This window comes from Crocuta crocuta, unplaced genomic scaffold (assembly GCF_008692635.1).
Source record: "Crocuta crocuta isolate KB4526 unplaced genomic scaffold, BGI_CrCroc_1.0 scaffold154, whole genome shotgun sequence".
In the NCBI taxonomy this organism is placed as follows: Eukaryota; Metazoa; Chordata; class Mammalia; order Carnivora; family Hyaenidae; genus Crocuta; species Crocuta crocuta.
Genome location: NW_027530545.1, coordinates 15807388 through 15830550, shown reverse-complemented (window position 1 = coordinate 15830550; position 23163 = coordinate 15807388). Strand labels below are relative to the sequence as shown.

At 37.0% G+C, this 23163-nt stretch overlaps 1 protein-coding gene and 1 long non-coding RNA gene across 3 annotated transcripts in view; one reads left to right on the top strand and one right to left on the bottom strand.

The window, feature by feature from the left end:
- The window catches only part of LOC144234461 (uncharacterized), a 133209-nt gene extending 123273 nt beyond the window's left edge, over window positions 1-9936 (top strand). For both annotated transcript variants that reach the window (XR_013335958.1, XR_013335959.1), the window contains 2 exons: window positions 6764-6900; window positions 9611-9936. This is a non-coding gene — a long non-coding RNA (uncharacterized LOC144234461). The remainder of the gene's footprint in view (window positions 1-6763; window positions 6901-9610) is intronic.
- NXPH2 (neurexophilin 2) overlaps window positions 1-23163 on the bottom strand; it is a 109634-nt gene that overhangs the window by 81267 nt on the left and 5204 nt on the right. The window lies entirely within an intron of this gene.

Genomic DNA, 23163 nt, shown 5'->3' with positions numbered 1-23163 from the left:
TAATTTAATCATATTTCCTTGTTTTTCTTGGCCACCAAATAAAATAGTGGCAGCTTTCAGGATGAATTTTAACAACTCTATTAACTTTTATGGTTAAAGTATTTGTTTATCCCCTCATAACTCTGTTTAGATTTCTCTTAAATTAATTCTACTATATTCTTCTTTCCAGGGCAACTTCAATTCTTATTTGAAAGGTTGTGAGGAATACTGAATTTAAATTGTAATACTAAATACTAAATTTAATACTCAACATTAAATACTCTATACTAAATTCAGTAACAGGCATCATTGAGATTGTAGGGAAATAACTTTAAGAATATTTGAGATGCCTAAATTACTTTGAGTTTGGTCTCAAAGATACGTTAATGAAATGGAGGCCTGAAGGGATTAAAAAATAAATTTTGAGAATAGAGCAATAAAGAATGATTTAATTCTAGCTAACAACATGGCTTTAAGAGCTTCCTGTATCTGACAATGTGAAGAGGAAATGTAAAGAGAAAAAGCCCACATATGATTTATTTTGCACCCAAATCTCATTTGTTAGGAAAAGAATTCTGGCAAGCCCCCCATTTCCTCTCGGCATCAGACTCCTTATTCATAGATCTGAAGAAAATCACTATCCCTGTGGGGTTATGGTGGGGACTGAATGAAATAAGAAAAGTAAAGCATTTAGTGGAGTTTCCTTTCCTGATTTAATGGCAGAGATTTCAGGAGAAGCCCTCTCATCTGAGGAAATTAGGCCTGGCTCTCAGCCACTTTAAAAGAGATGTGTACATTACACATCACACACACCTGAAACATTTTTTTAAATAAACTATATATTTTATAAGTTTTTAATCTACAGAAAACTGTGAAGTTAGCAGTTCCTATTTACCCCATACCTGATATACTCTATTATTAACACCTTACATTCAGTATGGTATATTTGTTATAATTAATAAACCAATGTTGGTACATTATTAGTAACTAAAGCCCATACTTTGTTCAGATTTCCTTAGTTTTCCCTTAATGCACTTCTTCTATTCTGGGACCCCATCTAGGAATACATAGTACTTTAAGTCATCATGTCTTAATGCTCCTCTTGGCTGTGAGTTCTCAGACTTTATTTTTGATAAACTTACTTTTGAGCAGGTACTTTGTAGGATGGCTCTCCATTCAGATTTGTTGGATTTTTTTTAATGGTTATTTATTTATTTTGAGAGAGAGAGAGCAAGTGCAAGAGGGGGATGGGCAGAGAAAGAGGGAAAGAGAGTGAAACCCAAGTGGGCTCTAAGCCCAATGCAGGACTTGACCTCACAAACCAGGAGATCATGACCTGAGCTGAAATCAAGAGTTGGACGCTAAACTGACTGAGCCATCTAGGTGCCTCTCACATGTTTTTCTCTTGATGAGACTCTGTTTTTAGGAGAAAGACTATACAGCTAAAGTGCCATGTTCATCTCATTGTATCAAGAAAATCTACTATCCATGTTGATTTTAACTTTATCTGGCCAATGCAGTGTTTGTCAGCTTTCTCCACAAATGACCTTTTCCCCTTTCCATACAGTACTGCTTGGGAGAAAATCACTATGCATAGCCCAAACTTAAAGAGTGGAGCTACGCTTTAGAAACCCTGCTTGAGGGTGGAGTATCTCCTGCCTGGGAGATCTGTTTATTCAGCAATTTATGTCAGTAGGGACTCATTTATTTTAAGCCTTGGGTTAAAATCCAATATTAATTTACTTTGCTGCTCACATTATCCAGTTCTGACAAGCTCTTTCAGTTGGCTTTTATGCCCTTTTGACATATGCCATTGTTGAGGACTTTTTTTTCTTTTCTTGAACATTTTCTCACTCCCTGGCACTATGAGATGCTCCAGACATGAACTGTATATTTCTTACCTTAGTTCTAGAATAGGTCATTTATCTAAGAAGCCCTGGTTCCTTTTACTGGGGGGAAAAAGGTATTAGAAACTAAGATGTGGTTGCTATGTGTGCTCATTGCTACTGGGGTGGTGGTATTGCTAGGCTCTCAGCTGGCAGAGCAAGGGAACACATGTGTATATACTAACCTGTGTATGTACACACATCTATAAATATTTCTAAGTGCAACCGTCTATATTTATACTAAGCATGAGCTCATAATGAAGACTCCAACTCTAATCCATTACCACATGGATCATTCTAGCCTCTTCCGTTTCCTGATCAGCAGATTCCAGCTCCAAAGTAAGAAATCTAGCTCCCACATGCATCACACACTTACTTACTTGATTGATTCCAGTATACATGTATAGTGATATAAGGACTACTGACGTGGACGCCCAGGGGAAATAATTTTATCAACTAGAGTACAGTGCCTATGTAGTTTCTTGCCTTTAGTTTTACAGACCCCACTCCTTTGTGGAGTTACTTATGTCAGCAACTCTCCCAGACCCCCATACTCTTTAGTGAGGTCATTTCATGCATTTGTAATGCAATTAGATTATTTTGTCATATTCTGTATTCCATCCTGGAATCCCTTGACCTAAATAGTTTGTTTTTTTTTTTTTATCATACATGAAGATTCACTCTTTGTGCTGCAAAATTGTATGCACTGTAACAAATGCCTGGTGTCATATATCCACCATTACAATATCATGTAGAATAACTTCAATGCCCTAAAACGTCTCCTGTACTTTGCCATTCATATCCTTCCCTGCCCCTGAGCCCTTACCAATCACTAACCTGTTTATGGTCTCTATAGTTTCGCCTTTCCAGACTGTAATGTAATTGCAGTCATAAAGTGTGTGGACGTTTAGCCTGGCTTCTTTCACTTAACAATAAGCATTTAAGATTCATCCATATATTTTCCTAGCTTGCAACTCACAATTGTTTTATTTACTGAATAATATTTTCTTGTACAGATGTACCATTATCTGCTTATGTGCTCACCTGATGAAGGACATCTTGTGTGCTTCCAGTTTTTGATGATTATGAATAAAGATGCTATACACATTTGCATGCAAGAGTTTGTGCATAAATACAAGTTTTCAGTTCTGTTGGGTAAATATGTAGGAGTTCAGTTGTGAATCTTATGATAAAACTATATTTAGCTTTGTAAGAAACTGCCAAACTGCTTTCCAACGTGTCAGTACCATTCTGCATTCTCATCATCAATCAATGAGATTCCTGTTTTCCACATCTTTGCCATCAGTTGGTATTGGAAGTTATTTGGATAGTAGGTATTTCAACAAATGTGCAGTGAAATCTCAAAATTGTTTTAATTTGTGATTTCCTATGCCAAATGATACTGATCATTTTTTCATACAGTTATTTGCCATTTGTATGTCTTCTTTTTTTAATTACTTTTTTTCTAATGTTTATTTTTGAGAAAGAAAGAGATAGAGAGAGAGAGAGCAGGGAAAAGGCAGAGAAAGAGTGAGACACAGAATCTGAAGCAGGTTCCAGGCTCTGAGCTGTTAGCACAGACCCCAACGTGGGGTTGAACTCACGAACTCAAGATCATGACCTGAGCTGAAGTCGGATGCTTAACCAACAGAGCCACCCCAGTCATCCATGCCATTTGTAGGTCTTCTATGATGAAATTCGGATCTTTTGCCCATTTTTAAATTGCTTTTATTGTTGAGCTTTGAGAATTCTTTATATAATCTGTATACAATTCCCTTATCAGATATGCACACAACAAATATTTTCTTTCAGTCTGTGGTTTCCTTTTCATTCTTATATTAGTGCTTTCACCAAGAGGTTTTTAATTTTTAGTAAGGACAAAATTATCTTTTTTTTTTTTTTTTTTTACTTTCCTAGATTGTGCTTTTGTCTTTCTATTTAAAAATTTCATCAACAGACCCAAGGTCACCTCAATTGTCTCCTATGTTTTCTTCTAAAAGTTTTATACTTTTACATTTTATACTTAGGTTTAGGATTTTGAGTTAGTTTTTGTGAAAGATGTAAACTCTGTGTCTATTTCCATATCTTGAATATGTACATCCATTGTTCTAGTACCATTTGTTGCGAAAACTGTCTTTTCTCTGTTGAATTGCCCTTGCTCCTTTGTTAAAGATCATTTAGCTATATTTATGTGAGTCTACTTATGGGCCCTCTATACTGTTTTAGCAATCCATGTGTTTATTCTTTTACCAGTTCCACACTATCTTGATTACTATGGCCTAATAGTAAGTCCTAAAATTAAGTAGTGTGAGTCTTCCAACTCTGTTCTTCTTCAGTAGTATATTGGTTTTCTGGGTCTTTTTCTTTCCATATAAATTTTAAGACCAGTTTTTCAATATCTACAAAATGGCTTGCTGGGGGTTTTGAATGGTATTACATTACTCTGTAAATCAAATTAGTAAGAAATGGCATTTTAACAATATTGAGAATTTGAGAATTCCAATCCATGAGCACAGCATATGTCCCCATTTATTTAGTCCTTTGTTTTCTTTCATCAGTGTTTTGTAGTTTTTCACAGAGACATACTGACATATTTTGTTAGATTTTTACTTAAGTAACTTCATTAATTTTGATGTGTTATAACGGTATTACTTTTTAAATTTCAAAGTCCAATTGTTTACTGCTGGTATATAAGACAGAAATTGACTTTTCTATATTAACCCTGTATCCTGAGACTTTGCTAGACTCACCTCTTAGTTCCAAGGCTTTTTGCTGTTATTGATTTTTGGGGATTTTTTAGTTAAATAATCATGTCACCTATTTTATTCATACTCTTTTATTACAAACACTATTTATTTTCCTTGTCTTAATGCACTAGCAAAGACTTCTAATATAAACATTTTATTTTGATCAAAATATATATAAATATGCTAATCTTTCATTGTAAGACCAATAACTTTTCTCTGATAATGGCCTCATGATGGAAGATATATATCATACTTCTTACAAAAACCACACTTTCTCTAAGATTTTCAGTACCAATCCTTTAAGTACCTTCAAAATGAACACACTGCAGATGCAGAATCTGTCTAGAGTTTTAGAAGAAAATTTGCCTTTTTTCCTAATTGCCTTGCCTATGTCTATTTTCCAGAAATTAGAAAAATAATAATTAGCCCTTATTTACTCTTTCAATGACACTTAACTAAATTTTAATAAATGGAATTGTCTTTCTTCTCAGAAATAATTTTTAACAATTCACAATAATAAATTATGGAATCAGTAAAAATTAAAGAAGGGCATGAATAAACTGGGCGCAAAAGAAAACTGGCTTGACAACAGAAGCTCTATTGTACTAAAAAAGGGACCTAAGGGATTCACACTCTCAGGATTAGTCCGTATATTTGACAGAGATTAGTTCCAAAGGATTAGTCAGTATGTTTGACAGAGAGAGTTAAAGCCACTAGTTGGGCTGGCAAACTAGTTAAGTGGGTTAAAAGGTAATTTATTGTATTATTAAATTATAGCCTTAATTATGTATCAAGTCCATCCATCCATCCAACCATCCATCCATCCATCTAATCTCTCATTGATTCTGCTTGCCTGGTTGAACCCTGACTAATACACATACCAATGAACTTTCTCTCAGAGTCATTTTTTTGAGTGATGAGTGATGGTCCAAGAAAGACCACTGATATGATGTAGCTTTCTACAGCTGTGTGATGAGAGAAGAGAAGGAAAAGGCACATGATGAATCAGAGATGATGCTCATATTCAAGTTTTTAAGAAAATTTCTATCTCCTATATTTCACAGATTAGATCTCAACAAGAGGTCAAAACCCTTTCAAGACAGAAGACTCCAGGAAAATGAAAAATCACACTTGAATAAGACTGAACTTCTTTTGAAAAAAAAAAAAACTGGTCACTGATTTTGAATAATATCACCTGGGTTCCCTCTATAATATTATTAAATATTATTGCCAAGGAGCTATTCAGGTGCCTATGGGGGCTCTGCTTGAAATCTGCTTTGACCCGAAGGACCACATCCCTCTTTCCTTATGAAATTACTGTAGAATCATAGAATTTTAGCTCTGAGTGTAACTTTAAAGGACACATAATATTTTCAGGGAAAAATACTGAGGTTGAGTGATATTGTGACTTGTTCAGAGTCACACAGCTAGTTAACAAAAAGAATTTAATTTTCAAGTTCAAATTCCTGCCCTCAATCCAGAGTTCCTTGCACAATATGGTTTCTGTGCTCGATTCAGAACTCCTACATAAGCCTTTGGGCAGAAATATGTCCTGCCTCACTATGAAATGTCCTAAGTTTTGTTAAGTCACATGCTTGCCTTTCCAAATTCCAGCTCTCAAAGACGAAAAACTTATAATTAGAGATGCAGTCTTGTGGATCTATTTCTCTAATTGGCTTACCATGTCTGCAGCACTCTCAAGTCCTCAGATTTTGTGTACACCAATTATACCTCACCATGAATGTCAGCAAAAAGTTCATTGAATAGTGGTTCTGACACATTCCATTCTCTGTCTCTCATTCTGAGAGGAAGCTAGCTGGTCTAGTTCTTACATCATAATACATTCATGTCATGAAAGTGTTTCCTCTGCTTACTTTATAAGATACAGAACTCACTATCTCAGATCCTGAGATATTTTGTCACCCCTACCTCAAGTTACAAAGCAATTTGGGGCCATGTATGCTGTAGGAGGAATAGACTGTCATTCGAAACCCCTTGTAATCCTTTCCGAATCCCATCAGACTCTGATACCTGGTTTGTGAGGACATTTTTCTTTCTTCCTTTCTTTTTAGTTAAGGTTTCCCATTCATTATGGTTCACAACTGTCTTTTTTTTTTACTTAAAATATTTATTTATTTTATTTTACTTTAGAGAGAGAGAACATGTGGAGGAGAAGGGGACAGAGAGAGAGAGAGACCTTTAAGAATATGATGCAGAACTCCATCCATGATGCTGGGATCATGACTTGAGACAAAAGTAAGAGGTGGACACACAACTGACTGAGCCACGTAAGCATTGCAGTATGATAATGGGTATTTTTATTATTTTGGAACCTTTCACAAAATGTTTTAGTATCCTGTATCACTTAGGACAATATGTGGCTTAAGGGGCTTCAGGACAATAAGTCCTGAGACAGGCAGGCAAGAGCTGGAACAGATGCTCCACAAGCCATGAAATCTCAGTCTTTGCCATCACTTTTTTCTTCCATCTCCAAGATGTAGCCCTCTGCCCATGCTTGCTGCCTCATGTTCACAAGATGGCTGCTGTAGCCCCTAGCTACAATTCTATAATCCAAGTGGAAAAGGGGCAAAATGCCAAGGGGCAAAAGGCATTCCAACCCAATTTATCCTTATTTTATTTTACTTATTTATTTTTTTCCTGAAAGCAGCATGCAGAAAATTTTGATTTCTATGCTATTGGCCATAACAATGTCTTCTAAGAATTGTGAGAATTTTACAGTTCTATTGTGCTAGAATTTCACAAAGAACAAGGAGGTTGTAGATGGTGATGCCGACAGCCAGCCAGTAGTGTCTACCATGGACTCATACCACTCTTCCTCAGAATAGTTACTTTCAGAATTAACAATCATTCAGGCTTCAAAATCATAACCTATGTTCAACTTCTCTTTCCAAACAAGAAGTTAAAACTCACCTGCAATTGGTTCATTCTCAAAGGCAACTGAGAAAATTAACAAATGCAACTCTATATTTGATAAATACCTTATGTTTAAGAGACACAACAGTAGAATAACTGGGCTACCAGCTCCCCAACTACTGGCGAATGATTACTATCAGCCATCTGCAAGCCACTCTCCTTTTTATCCTGTTGCATATTCTGAGTCTGTCGACATACTCAACATCTGCTTAAGTTTTAAGATGACTCAACCTGACCCCTGGAAACAGAAAGAACTGTATGGGTTAGAAACATGCTTCCCAATGTTGAAATCCTGCTAAGTTTATATACAGAGAGTATGGGGTATCACACCTCATCCACTGCACAAAGGATCCCTGCTTTGGAAGACAAATTCTGTCAGAATCTTTAGGTAATACTCTGCCATTAATGTCTCAAGAGGAATATTTTCTAAAACGAAGTAGAACCAGTTCCCTTTAGACTAATTTCCTCCAGCTGTCTCTAAAATCTGCATTAGGATTCCTTTAGATGCTGCTTAAAATTCAGGCTCTCATGCACCCTCTTACACACCTATCTCCTTGACCAGCCACCAAGAACCTACAGTTTTAGCCATCTTCTCAGATGGCTGCAAACTAAAAGTTGAGTGGACAGGCTGGCATTGTTCTCAGTCCAAACGTGGACTTTCCATCTGAAGCCAAATGCAGAAAGAACAATAATTTCACTTTTTTACGGGAACCAAGCTGAAGACAAAGGCTTGGGCTCCCTTTGCTAAACAAATATCCAGAGCAAGAGTGGCCGCCCAACTAACCCAGGCTGTGGCACGTACAAGCCTCTAGCTGATTAATACTGCCAACAAGTAAACGTCTGTCCTAAGGAGAATTTCAGGTGTTAGAGCTAGCTTTACCTGAAGCTCAGAAAGCCACAAAGGCCCAAAGCTTTTGTCCTTATGCCTGACCTACGGCAGCCATCTGCCTAACCCTCCCCTCCATTTGAACCTATTCAGGTCATTCCTGTCTTCACGGCCTATGCTCTGCCTAACTTCAGTTATGTTACCAGTCTCTAAAATATTCTCTGGCCACACATGGCTAACCCCAAGCCAGATATTTTTTCTGATCTGTAGTACCTGCTCTCACCACTCACCTCTGGCTGTCAATTGCTCTAGTAATGGGGCAGCCTTGACACCTCGATTTTTGGCCAGGTCCCCAAAAGTCAGGGTCACAGCAAACTCCCAGTCACATTTATGCATTCGGAGCTCTTCAATGTTATGTGGCTGTATTTCCTCATAGTTTTGTAATTTCTGTGATTTACTAATACATCTGCTGTGCCTCCTGTTGGTTCTCAGCGAGAAGCTAAAGCGTGTTCTGTGGCACAGAAACGAGAGCTATTTTGAGAGACCATGCTGGAAATGTGAAAGGGGTTTCCTGTGCCATTTGAAGCTGAGGAAGGAGGATCCTGGCTTGGGCTTTAGTACCCAAGGACGTCTTCCTCCACCCCCAAAGTTCACTAAAATAAAGTTGGGAAAGTGGTTTTCTGGTCGTCTGCAGATACAAGAACATTTAACTTTCAAAGATTCTGACTGAAGTACATATCTAAGTCAAAGTACGCTTCATCGTGTGCATTCAAATGTATGGATTATCTGAAGATAAAAAAGAACGGTAGCAGATTCAGCTAAAGAGAAACCTAACAGCTCTGAGAATTAGAAAATTAAAAGGCAGGCATCTGAAGCTAACCATTTAAGATGCTTGTGGGGTTCAAGAGAGTGTCAGGGGAGTAGTGCTAACCACACAAAATGTCGTCACAGTTCAGAGAACGGGGTTATAGAGGTGGAAATCCTAGATTAGGCTTGTTGAAATCCAGAGCAGCATAAGGGTTAGACCCAACTGAAATTTAGAGTTTCTTTCCTGGATTAGAGAACTGTTGTATATGCAGAACTGGGAAGTAGCCAGGACCACATGGGTCCCCAGAGAAAGAGCTTAGCAGAAGTTTCTGTTAGAAAGCACATTAAGTAGATTCAAAGCTGAGTGTATGTGAGGTGAGAGAAGGGAACAGATGTAAAGAGAAAAAGCATGACTTTTGCTTCTTTTATAGCACAACGTGTAACCTATCTCTGACATATCTGGAAATGACAGCCTTGAACAACACTGTATTATGTCATCCACAAGGTCAACTGAAATAATGGGAGTCCACAAGCTATGACATGTATGAAATCACCAAAGGAACCAGATTTCACACCAATACTGGCACATCTCTCCCCATGATTCACACTTTACCCAGAAGCCTCTAGCACCCCAGAATTCTTAATAAAAACTTTAACTCTGTCATTAATCACTTTCAAAGATGACAACTTTTGCTCACTACAGGCACTCATAAAATACTATTCTACCACAGGCATGTCATTTAATAACAACTTGGATACTTTTGATTTGGTTCTACATCTCCCCAATGTAAACCCAAAGACAAATCAAAACCAAATATTATAAAAAGGAATTTGCTTAATGGTTTGGTCACGTGCCTTCACTGTGTCAATTTTGGTCTGCTAACTTAAATGCTGTACAACACATAAAAAGAGCTTATGATACTACAATATTCACGTTGTTCAGAGCCCAGAAGAAAAGCTGTTCCTGAATGAAAATGCAAGAACCTTCCCTGACAGCCTACATGGGGATGCTGTGGATAAACAGAGGATGCTTTTATCACACGGAGCTTGTGAGCTGTGTCCTGCTTAAACCGTAACTGTCTACAAGTAATACTCTTCGACGCAAAGGAGATCTGCTCCTTTATCTGCTGGAAATGTGCTTATTTAGTATAATGAGAAGAGGCACCATTCCCTACAGAGCCATGCATGGCTCCTCAGGTCAGGCCATGCCTACTTCCAGTCACCATTGCTTGTCACATTACATCTACTTATATTTAAAGTGGGAGAATTGGGCACATTTCATTTTATAAGAAAGCTACAATGCTTACTGCTAGGTAAAGGGAAGACTGTTAAAATCATGTGTGGTCTTTGAAATTTCAGAATTAAAAACCAGATCAGAAATCTTGATCAAACATTTAAAATTGTTGAATGTCTCAATCCTTATTTTCATTAAATTCTTCTATCAAATGATTTAACTCTAAACTTTAGAAATAAAATGTTCCCTACATTATCTATTTCTCTAAGTATATAAATATTAATATATTAAAAAGAGCAACAGCACAGTGTATTTTATTAAAAACACAGGAGTCAATAATAATGATAGGAAGAGATTATAAAGCTTTATAAGGTGCATGTTTGTGAACCAACATCAAATTTTATTTGTGCCTATCTATATTTACTTCTAAAAGGGTAAACAGTGGAATCAATCAGTTCCTTGACTATTGAGAATATCCTTTCTTTGTTCTAATAGAAGATAACAGACTTAGTCTTAAAATAATCAGACAGAGCAAATAAATCTATCTTTGCATGGTGCTGTAACATAGGTGTAAAAGTTTTGTCCCACAGGATCCTTACGATGATACCGTTAAGAAAAGTTAAGGCCCTTTCCCATATAAATGCAGAGTTCCAAAACAAAGGGGGTTCAAGTACACTCTGAAGTTCAGCGATGCTGACATATAATGCTTAGATTTAATTTGCCACTCAAATTTCTTCCTTGTAATCTGTGGCTTTGAAGCACAGCTTATCAAGGGGGTTACTGAGTGATTTCTCTTAACAGGTCATTCATTCAGTCATTTGAGCATTTATTGGATACCTACTGGGTTGTTGGCTGTGGTGTTAGAGATTGATATCTACATTCTCAGTGTTCGTAGATTTCACTTCCATGGACTACACAAAGAGATGCTTCAGTCTCCAAAGCAGGTGTGCGCAGTGTGCAGGAGCCCAAAGAGAAGCATTTAACATGCCTTTGGAGGAAAGGTCTGCAGAAGCTGGGAAAACCCCTGGTGTGTGACCTGAGGCAGTCTCCTTCCCATGATGGTGGCCAGGAGGGCTGCACTTCTTTCCCTAGGGGCTGGCTCATATTCCACCCACCAAGTGCCAAGGCTCCAACAGCATCATAAATTCATAAAGCCAAAGAACATCTAAGAGACCATATGGCCTAGGGTTTCCCAAATCTGGCTGGGCCCCAACAACACCTGGTGCCTTGGTCCCAACCCAGAGACAATGACGTAACATGCCTGAAGGCTCTGAACACACTCTCTCACTGTGGCTGTTGCAGTTGGCATACATGGACCAGCACTTGGGGAGTCACTAATCCAACCACCTCGATTTTTAGAAGGAAACTTTTAGAGGAAATTCATACCTGAAGAAATGAAAGGACTCCATCAAATTTCAGGAACAGCAATGGAGAAACATCAGGCCAAGAAACTTTGAGCACAAATACTTTCAAAAAGTATTTTCAAAGCACATGATACAAGCTATATATCATCGGACCATATATAAAAGAATACAAGGTTAAGAACTATATTGTGGGAGGGGTGCCTGAGTGGCTTAGTCGGTTAAGTGTCCAACTTAGGCTCAGGTCATGATCTCAAAGTTCATGAGTTTGAGCCCCGCATCGGGCTCTGTGCTGACAGCCTGGAGCTTGGAGCCTGCTTCATCTTCTGTGTCTCCCTCTCTTTCTGCCCCTTCCCTGTTTACTCTATGTTTCTCTCTCAAAACAAACAAACAAACAAACAAAGAACTATATAGTGGGAGAGAAAAACTTCAAGAAAACTGGTTTCAGTAAAGGTACTTGTTGCAATGAGCTATAAATTAGCTCTGCTCTTCCTGGTTGAAAAAGTAAATAGAAAACACTGAGTTGAACTCTTATTAAGTAATGATAGTTGATTTACCAGGAAAAAAGACTTTTTCCCTAGGAATATATTCTAAGGAAAGGCTTGGCATAGTACTATGCCTACAAGACACTTAAACTGGCATATGAAGCAATAAATGAAAATATGAATATATGTGTTACCAAAAAACTGTTTTTCTAAGACTATACCCTACATTAACCTTTGATGGAAACTAGAAGAATATCAGTAAATAATGGCTTTGTGCAGGCATTTGTAGAGAATGACATTAGCACAGTATAAACAGGTCTATAACTTTCAAGGTAGAGACAAAACATCCTCCTACCAATGAAGAGATACCACTTTTGATGTGGTGGGAAAAGTTCAGAAGCAGAGTGTTCTCTGTGTGCAGGTATGTGTCTATGTATAAGGGCAGGAGAAAGAAGGATGTACTGACCTGTCCAGGGTGCCCTTGACACACTCACTCTGCAGGCTACAGGAGCCTATGCACAAGTTCATCTACCATGGATATAACGGCAAAGAGGTGTAGTCCACTACGGTTCTCAGACCTGATCCCAATAGGTAAGGTCATTATTTATAGAAATTAACTATAATTTCAGGAAAATATACTATGTGTCAAATTTTAACACCAGCAGGGTTCTGTTTACTTGTTTATTACCATGTTTATCTATGGAGGAGAAGAAGCAACTCTTATAATATACTTTCATAGGCACATTTTTAAAAATGAGAATTGCCTTAAAGAAGAAATTCAATTAAAAATGCATTCCAGTTGGGGCACCTGGGTGGTCAGTCAGTTCAGCATCTAACTCTTGGTTTCGGCTCAGGTCATGATCTCACAGGGTAAGATCAAGCCCCTCATGGGGTTCTGTACTGATAGCACAGAACCTGCTTGGGATTCTCTCTCTCCCTTTCTCTCTGCCCCTCCCCTGATCTCTATTAAAAATAAAAATAAACTTAAAAAGTGAATTCCAAGGTAGAAATGATTTATACCATTCATAAAAAGAGTAACTCAGAGTTTACATTTCAGTAAATTTGAAAATCCCCAATTTTTCAATAAAAAGGAAATGCATTCTAGCTCTGAAGAGCTTAATTTAATAGTTTTCAGCTACTTCTTAAAATCTCAAAAACTCTAGATGGAATTTTCCACTCAAAAGTGCTACTCTCCAGTTTTGATATGCATAATATAATCTGGGTTTGTGATAAACTCAATGAAGAATGTAATCCCACTATATGTTAACTGTAACAAATACATTAAGTGTGATTCAGTTCACATTTTTATTAACCAATTGTTATTTATGATTGTCATTTTCCATTTTGTTATCTTCTATCTTCTACAAGGTAATTTTTTTTTATTACTGCTTTTTAAAATATGGAAGTTCGAAGGCTTTACTAAAATTCTCTGAGCCAGCCCTAACAACTGGTAAGAGCTATACCAAGGCAAAATGAAATGTGTGCATTTCTACAAGAGGGAAATCCTTTCCAGGAAATCAGTATCAGGGTGATTACCCATCCATTTCTCTTAGAAAGAAAAATTTGTTAAACAGAGATGTATACCCCGGGCAGAGTAACAGAGTTGGCATTCAAAACTATTGTTTGAATTGAACTGAACTGAAGGAAACTTACCTCAGATAGGGAGAAAAGTGTAAGAAAGAAAGGAGGTCTCTGCAAAACGTTGACCCCTTTTCAACAGTGCAAAGAAAAAGTGTTTAACTAGAAGAGGTCATTTGGTTCAGCTTTTCACAGCCAGCAATCTCTTACAGCAGTGGTCTTCACTGTGGGTGTGTTTATTCTCCAGGGCATAAGTGTCAATGTCTGGAGCCATTTTTTGTTGTCACAACTGGGAGAATGTGCTACTGGCATCTAGTGGATAGAGTCCAGGGATGCTGTTGAACAGCTCGTGATGCGTAGGACGACTTCCTTTTCCCTACCCCTAGCCCCCCATACAAGTAATTACTTGGCTCAAGATGTCACTAGTGCTGAGGTTGGGAAGCCTGCCCTACAGCATGACTCATCAGGTTGCCTCTGCTTACCTTTTTTTTTTTTTCCCCAAATCACTTTATTGAGGCATGATTGACATAGAAAGTGCTATACATTTAAAATGTATACACTGGAGATAAATATACAGTCATGAAACTATCACTACACTCTATATCATTAGCATATCCGTCACATCCTACTGAAGGTATGCTCATGACCTCACAAGCATGCCTTTACAACTGATGGGCAGCTTCCTCCACTAAAAAGACCTCCCTTATTTTGAAATTCATAGAGTGATAAAATTTGTCAAAAGCACCCCACAAAAAGAAGTGCACGTATCCAAAATCATATTTGAAGGTCAAAATGCAGTTTCCAGTTGTTATTATTAAATTTATCATTCTAACTTGTTTATATAACAAAATATAAAAGCACATCGTAAATAAATTTATATGCTGAATTTTTGTTGGCTATATTACTTTTAAGTCTTCTATTTGATAGCTTTTAAGACTTTAAGCTTGTTTCTTAATTTATTAACATTGGACAATTTCTCTTTCTACTATGAAAGGTAAGAAAGCTGGCATGCTCTCCTACCTTTACCTGCATATTCCTTTCACTTCCAAATTTTTATTATGTTCCATTACTTTAGTTCATTAATATTTTTATGGTTACATTCCATTCTTCAACTATATTGAAATCATTCATGCTTTGTGTATAAATTGATTCCAAACACAGTCAACTGATAAACAGCATTTATAAAACTGAAAAGGTAGAAATGGCTTCCGTGTAGAGTCACAGTGTGACCAGACCACAGAGAAAGAAACAGACCCCGGTACCTTCGACACCTTCCCAACATCGGAAGCTAATGGATCCTTTCCTTGCTTTCTTCACTTCTTCTGAGTCATACTCAGACACCACCGTGTCCCATGTCATCCTCCTGCCCTAGATTTCTTCCTGCTTGGCTGAGCTAGGTTTTTGAAGATTGTTCCATATGGAGTGAGTGGTAACTCCCTGGAGACCCCTTGCATGCCCCAAATGTCATTTTTCATTTTTTTCTGATTTTCCCTTCTTCTTCCTCCTTCTTTTCCCTTCATATTTAATATAATTTGGCTGTTGGTTCAATATCCCTTCCCCATTAGAACTTTGAAGGCATTATTCCAGTTTCTAATATCTAGTGTGCTTAATGAGACATACGTGTGTTTGTCAGTAATCTCTTGTCTCTCTGAAAGCTCTTGCGATTTTCTATTATTCTTCTGAGTTCAGAAATTTCGCCAGATTTTTTTGTTGTTGTTTTTAAATTAGTCCCTTCAACGCTATTTTTTTTTTTTTTACTAGGTCCCCTCCCTTCACAGCCTCTGTTTCTGGGGCTCCTCACTGGATTTTCTGGAATTTGTTCTCTATGTCTCTTCACTGTTCACTCCTATTTCCCATTTTGGTCTTGTGGTTCTCTTATGACAGACTTTCTTGACTTCATGTCACAGTTCACCAGCATGAACTTTCACCCTGTGTCTTTCAATCTTCTCCCCAACTTTTTAATTTTATCAGTTCTGTGTTTCATTTCCAAGAATTCTTTCTCATTGCCCAGTTGATCTTTCTTCATAGCAGCTTGTTCTTATTTTCAGGATTCAATACCCTTTGAGTTTCTGTGAATACTAATTAGGAGTCTTTAAAATTGAAATCTGTCCCCTATTTTGTTTCCTCCAGGGTAGCTCCTCTTCTTCCTCCTCTTCATTTTTCTTTTTGCTAATGATTTCTCTCAAACTTTGGTGATCTTTGGTTATTATCTAAGTTTATGAGTGAAAAATCGTGCTAATTAATATGAAGAGCTGGAATAGGTCTTCTCTGTAGGTGTTTGGGTCTCTCTTTCTAATAGAGTTCTTTCTTTGGTGGGAATTCTGATCAAAAGGTCCCTAATGGCAATATATAGTGTTGATTCCATAGGATGTATAAAACCATTGATCAAAGTATCCCATCATTTTTAAGACAAGGCAAGTGACCCAAGGTAAGAACATGACGTCTTAAATGAAGCAAAACAGGGACTGGAGAAAAAAATAGCTTGGCATTTATTCATCATCTTGACAATTGATACTTGCCAGATGCCTAGACCCTTGATTCTGCTCTAGACATGCCTGGTTCTGCAACCTTTCCTAGGACCCACCCTGTTTTCATGAATTTCCTCTCTGCTTAAGTTTGTCATTGTCAGCTTCTGTAGCTTGTGCACCAAGAACCAATGGTGTTGCAGATGGAAAGGAAAACTGATCTTTGTTAAACTAATGCTAAGTACTATGCATTTTACATTTTTGTATATAATCACCATAACTCTATGAAATAGCTGTAATTGGCATTATTTTATGAAGAAACTGAAATTGAGTAGATTTATTGGCTTGTCCAAGATGCCAAAAAACCCTGCTGGGATCCAAGTCAATCTGACATTGAAACGTATGCTTTTTTCCCTCTTCTGAAGTATTCATGGAGTATTAAAGATACAGACCTGGCTGCAGTTATCACTGTGTGATGAATATTGGATGAGAAATTTAAGGCTGGAAAAGCAGGTACTTGGTGTGTTAAGAAACATTTAGACTCAGTGTGTTAAGAAAAAGGGAATCACAATCTCATTCTAAAAAGTCGAGTGACATAGGAAGATTTAAGAAAGGGAGATTTATCAAAGGAAGATTTAAGAAAGATGATTCTATGACATGTGGAGTGAATTTAGAAGGCTTGCACTGGAATAAAGCAAACCAGCTAGGAGGCTGCTGTAGTGATGAAATGGCAGCAGGTGGAAAGGAAGAGACAGTGTACAGAAGGATTTGGAAGGAAATTTCATAGGATTTTGTGACTGAATGGATATTGTCGGGGATGAAGAAAAATGAGCCAAAAATGACTAAAAGATTTCCAGTCGCAGAGGAAAGCTGAGTAAATGTATTTACCTTGCCTCCCTCCCAAATTTCCAATGAAATGAACTAGGAATGCCAAAATAAGACTGAATGCATAGTGGCGCTAAAAAGAGGAAAAAATGCCAAGAGTCCACAAGATTTCAGAACCTCTAGAGGAAGGAAAGAAGAGTGAATCAGAATGATGCAAAAGCTGGATGTGCTGAGCAGCCTGTAACCAACAAAGGCAAAGGAGAATAGCACCTGAGCAGTAAGCTAGGGCTTACCCCCTACAGAGTACACTCTTCTCACCAAGAAGCTCAGCCCAGGAGGAGCTAGGAATGCATGCAGGCACCAGGTGACTCCCAGGAGGCTGGAAAGTCCTTTAATGAGCAGGAGGGCTGAGGCTCTGGATGCTCACCCTTAATATGAGGCTTCATTTACCTTGGACAGTGTACAGAATTAACCATGGAATCTGCCACAGAAAGCTTCTAGTTACAGCGGTAGACCTAGAGAGAGAATGGAGGCAGTCCTTTACTCCTGTTCAAACACATACATAGAAAATGTCAGTTACAGCTGTTTCAAAGGGTTATGGTGATTATATACAAAAATGTAAAATGCCCAGTACCTAGCATCAGCTTAACAAGATTCTCACATGTGTGGAGTAAATTTTTAAAAATTAAAGTAAGAACATATACAATTTTATGCTAAATTATACAAAAATGCATAATTTTCTTTTAAAATTAATAAAAGGGATTCAATGAGGGTTGAAGAAAGAAAAAGAGGAAAGCAGAAGGAGCCATAACAACAATGAAATGTTTATAAAAGATCTCTCCTGGGCCACCTGAGTGGCTCAGTTGGTTAAGCATTCGACCTTGGCTCTGGTCATGATCTCACACCTCATGAGTTCGAGCCCCATGTAGGGCTCTGTGCTGACAGCTCAGAGCCTGGGGCCTGCTTCCAATTCTCTGTGTGTATCTCTCTTTCTGCCCCTCCCCCACTCACACTCTGTCTCTGTCTCTGTTTCTCTCTCTCAAAAATAAAATTTTGAGAAAAGAAAAAAAAAGGGTCTCTCCTGAGGCACCTGGGTGGCTCAGTGGGATGAGTGCCCAACTTTTGATTTAGGCTCAGGTCATGATCCCAGGGTCGTGGGATCAAGGTGCACGTCAGGATCCATGCTAAGCATACAGCCTGCTTAAGATTCTCTCTCTCCCTCTGCCACTCTCCCCCACTTGCACGTGCTCTCTCTCTCTAAAAACAATAAAAATAAAATATAAAAATAAAAGATCTCTTCTAAAACAAAAAGTCTCAAATCGATTAAATGATCCCCAACAAACTTCCAAGAGAAAAGCAAGTCTCAACTATTTTAATATCTTCCAGAACTGAGAAAAAAAAATAGAAGTCTTTCTAATTATGGTCCAATAATCATGATGCAAAACCTGTTTTGTCCCACTTTTGCTTATGAATAGTGTTCCTAAATAAAGTACTAACAATATAAAGACACATGTATCAGTATATTAAAATACAGATAATTTAACTTGGCTTAAGTAGTTTATTAGGATAACTGCTCATAAATAAGAAACATAAAAAGGTAGGCATTTTAAAAAAATATGATCACTTTGAAGGATGCTAAAAACATATCTGAAATTGACCTCTATGAGCAACAAATTTATTTTAATTTGGAATATAACTTGATAGATTATCAGAAGCTAAAGGAAACATCATATTTAGTAAAGTTTACATTAAAGTTGGAAATATGAAAAAAATGTCCACTTTTCCAGTGTTAGTCAACAATATTCTGCAGGTTCTACTCAGTACACTAGGAGAAAAAATTTCAATTCAAGAGACATCAATGTTTAATAGAAAAAGCCAAATATAAGATTATTTATAGATAATATAATTGTCTATACATAAAATCTAGGATAATCAAATTAAAAATTATTAAAAATAATAATCTAGTTCAGAAATAGAACTCATATAAACACAAATATACTAAAATAAATATCTTTCTTGACATAAAAACAGTGTCCACGGCAATCCCATAATGTATTAAATGTCCAGGATAGTAAAGTAAACAACTGTGCAAAAGCAATATAAAAAAATTACAAAAGTTTAAAGCTGTAGAGAAAGATGGAGAAATTAAGAAAATTTATAAGAATAAGAATACAAGTGGTTAAATATGAAAGCACACGTTACCTTCCTAATAAACACTCGGGTGTTTCCCTCTAATAGATTGGCAAAATTTAAAAAAAAGGGAAAACACTATTGAGGTAGACACAGAGATATACAAATACACTGTGTGTGGTACTGTATTTTAGTACAGTCTTTTAGGGGACAATTTATATTTACCAAAAACCATATTATACATTCCCAGCATTGAACCAGTATTTTCAGTTCTAGGAATTCATTTTATATATTCACAAATACATTGAAAAAATTAAAAACAATAAAAATATTAATAAGGGACTGATCAAATACATTATGGTATGTCAATGCTATGAAATACTATGAATCCTCAAATATACAAGTTGTTCTGTATTGCATAAAAATGGCCACAATATATTACTGTATTAGAAATACATTACAGAATATTGTATTCCTATAACTATGATAAAAGTATATATACCCACAATTTCTGGAAAAATATACATTAAATTATTAATAGTGATTATCTCTAACTGCAAGAAGGCAGAAAGGAGACAGGGCTGAGAATGGCTACTTTAAAAATTTCTGAATATTAAAAAAAATGAACAGAAATGTTAGGTTGGGCTCCCTAGAAGCAGATTCTGAGACAAGAATTTGAATGCAAGTGATTTATCATGAAGCAATTCCAGGGAAGTCTGGTAAGGGAGAGAGGCCGCAGGTCAGAGAATGGAAGGAAGCCGCGGAACTATGTGATCTCAAGCAAAATGCACTTGATGTGGATTCAGCCTGCTGCCTCAAAGGGGAATCCAGAACATTCTGCTGAATCTCGGAGCAAGGGAACATGACTTTACACACCCTGGCACCTGTGAGTCATTTATTAGTTAAGAGCTGACTGAAGGGGAGGGAAGGGAACAGGACAGTGTGACTCTGAGTGCTTGCTGGCAAGCACCAACCCTGGGTGCTCCTCTGAAAGACAGTCACAGTTGCTCAGTGTTAGAATAGACATCAAAATGTGGAGGCTGGGGGTGGGGAGTGGAGGTTGGGGAGGGAGACCATAGAAATGTTAAAAAGACACCCAAAGACATCTGGGTGGACAGCCAACAAAATGCACTACAATATATTACTTTTATTATAAAATACATATTTTCAGAAAATATAAGAAAGGGAAGAGATAGCAAGAGGAAGTATGCTACCGGTAAAGCAAAATTATATACAAATGCTCCCAAGTTCTGCACCAGTGTGAGCACCTACTAGGCAGTCCCGCCCCATCCTCCAGGCTCCTTCTCATAGTCCCACCTGCCCATTAGACAACCAGGATTAAGTGGCCCTTAATAGGAATCAAGACTTTTCACTCTTTTCCTGTTCATTTTTTCAATCTGAAGTGGTACAAGTTGAGATCTTGAGAAGTTAGAGCAACACTCAAATCGTCTGTTGATCATAACCACATTTACTCACCCAACAACTTAACCCTAAAGCTGTATAGAAACCAAAGTACTTGGTATACTAAACTCTGTGAGGCTAAATTCTAAATGGAACTCTTGATTTAAGGGACATGATGCAAGAATCCATTTGTTGTGTTTACCTTCTTTGACTTTATGACAAACTTATTTAAAACATTCCTAAAATGAATGAGTTGAGGTTTCTGCCACAGCATGGGCTCTGGACAGAATAAGACATTTCCTAGAAATGTCCTTCAAGCCTGTCATTCTGGACGTCAAAGACAGATCTCACAATCTTCTGCTACAAATGGCTGCTGCCTGACCTAAGAGCTGGTCTAGGTAGACAATTCAAGTTTTATCTTTTTCTGGTCTATAGGCCATCTCTGAAACCTTCAAAGCTTTTGTTTCTTCATCTGTAAAATGGATGCAATAATTATTATTTTGTTTACCTTTCCAAGTTGATGTGAAGATAAAATGAGACCACATGTGTGAAAGACTCTAGTAAACCATGTAGTGCTTTATATACCAAGTCACTTGTCTGAACACAAGGATACCAGACATTCAAAAGGGGAAAGGGGTGACTTCCAGATCTGAACTCATGAATACTGTAAGGAACTTTTTCAGGAAAGATGTGTGTGGCTTTGAATACGTTGAGTTGAGAAAGTAGTAAAACATCCAAGTCACAGTGAACAGTAAGCTGTGGAGATATGGCCTTGGATACTGAACAACAGGGTAGAGACTGAGGTTCAAATTTGGGAGTCATCAACATGGGAGCAACAGGTGAATTCACGACTATGGAAAACACACATTTGAAAGTTTTGTCTCCTTTTTTATTTCCGTAGCAATATTCCTATACTGACCCTAATTGTCTTCTGTTGTGGATTATCAAAATGCAAAACTTTGTTAACAAAAGTTATTGTTATCATTACTACAAAATGTTAAAGAGTTCTTTAGAGTCTCGATTCTCTTATTGTAGAACTTATCCATTCAAAATGTCATGCATCGATTGTCATACTCAATCAACCACTTTCACTGATTAAGCCTGCAGACACGAAAGAGGAAGTCTGTAGTGGAAATCACATGGACTTCATATAACCATGTAAATTAAACATGTGGTCTCTCCTTGCAAATAATCTAGAGAATTTCTTAAATTACTGTTTTGAATGAGTATATACACATGCTAGGTAAGGAAGGTAAAACTGAAGAGATTTTAAAAGTGTCAGGATTATATTACAATGCTTGAAAATCGCAACCTCGCATATTCTTGCATGAAGAGATTTAAACAAGTGTTTTTATGATACTAGAATCACTTATTTGGCCTGAAACAGCAATATCACAAAGTAAGGGTTCATTTTTAGACATTTACATTGTTTCAAGTGTAGTGGGACTGACCCCCAGGACTAGTCAGTTTGTTTCAGATGGCTTATTTCCTAAAGTTAAGACCAGTGACATTTTTTCCATCTTTGATAGGGTCTCACATACCAGCTCTCTATTGGTTTTCTTTTAAAAGTGTTGTGCCATTTATATCTGAACTCCTGAAATCTTTGTAGTTAAAAGTATTTCTGATTTAAATAAGCTGGATTCTATTGAGGCATACAAAAGTCACATGATCATTTTCTGGTTGAAGTACAGTATTAAACTGTAATGTTGTTTATCTTAATAAACTGAGAATTTAACTGAGAGTCAATTTACTTTTTACTTAAATTAAAGCAATCACTAGATGTTAGTAGCTTACAACTTAAAAATAGTAGAAAGGGGAAAAAGCCTGAATGCACAATTTTAATTTAAACTTTATTGATTTTGTTGATTATATGGGTTAAATAAATGTTCATCAATTCCCTTTGCCTACTTTCAAGTAATTTTCCCTTCCCATAAACAGGGATAATATTAATCAATCATGCAGTGTTTTAAATCTACTTCTAAATACACACATCATGTGTGATGTGGTTAACAGCATACACTCAAGGTAAAAATTTATATTTAAAACAATTATGTTGGTATGTAAGACATACTTCAAATTGTACAGTAACTAGAGATGTAATCCATAAAAGAAAAATCCAGAAACACTGTTACCATGTATTACAAAAAGGAAAGTGATGTCAGAGATTATTTTTCATTCACTTTATCATTAATGACTTCACTTACAGATGAGGGGTTTGAGGGTATTAAATGAGTTGCCCAAGATACATAACACACACGTGTGTGTGCACACATTCACACACTCACACTCTCAGGCCTGTTCTATTTTGTTGACTGCTATGTCCTCAACATCTGCTATGGTCTCTGGATAGTCTGGGTCCAAACAGTCATTCAGTCAATATTTATTGAATGTGCAATTTATTTAGAAATGGAACACCAACTGTATTGTTTAAAATGGAAACAGCTAAGATGTCCTTCTCGATCTTACAGTTTTACTGGGAGACTAGAAAGTGATAAACTGTATATA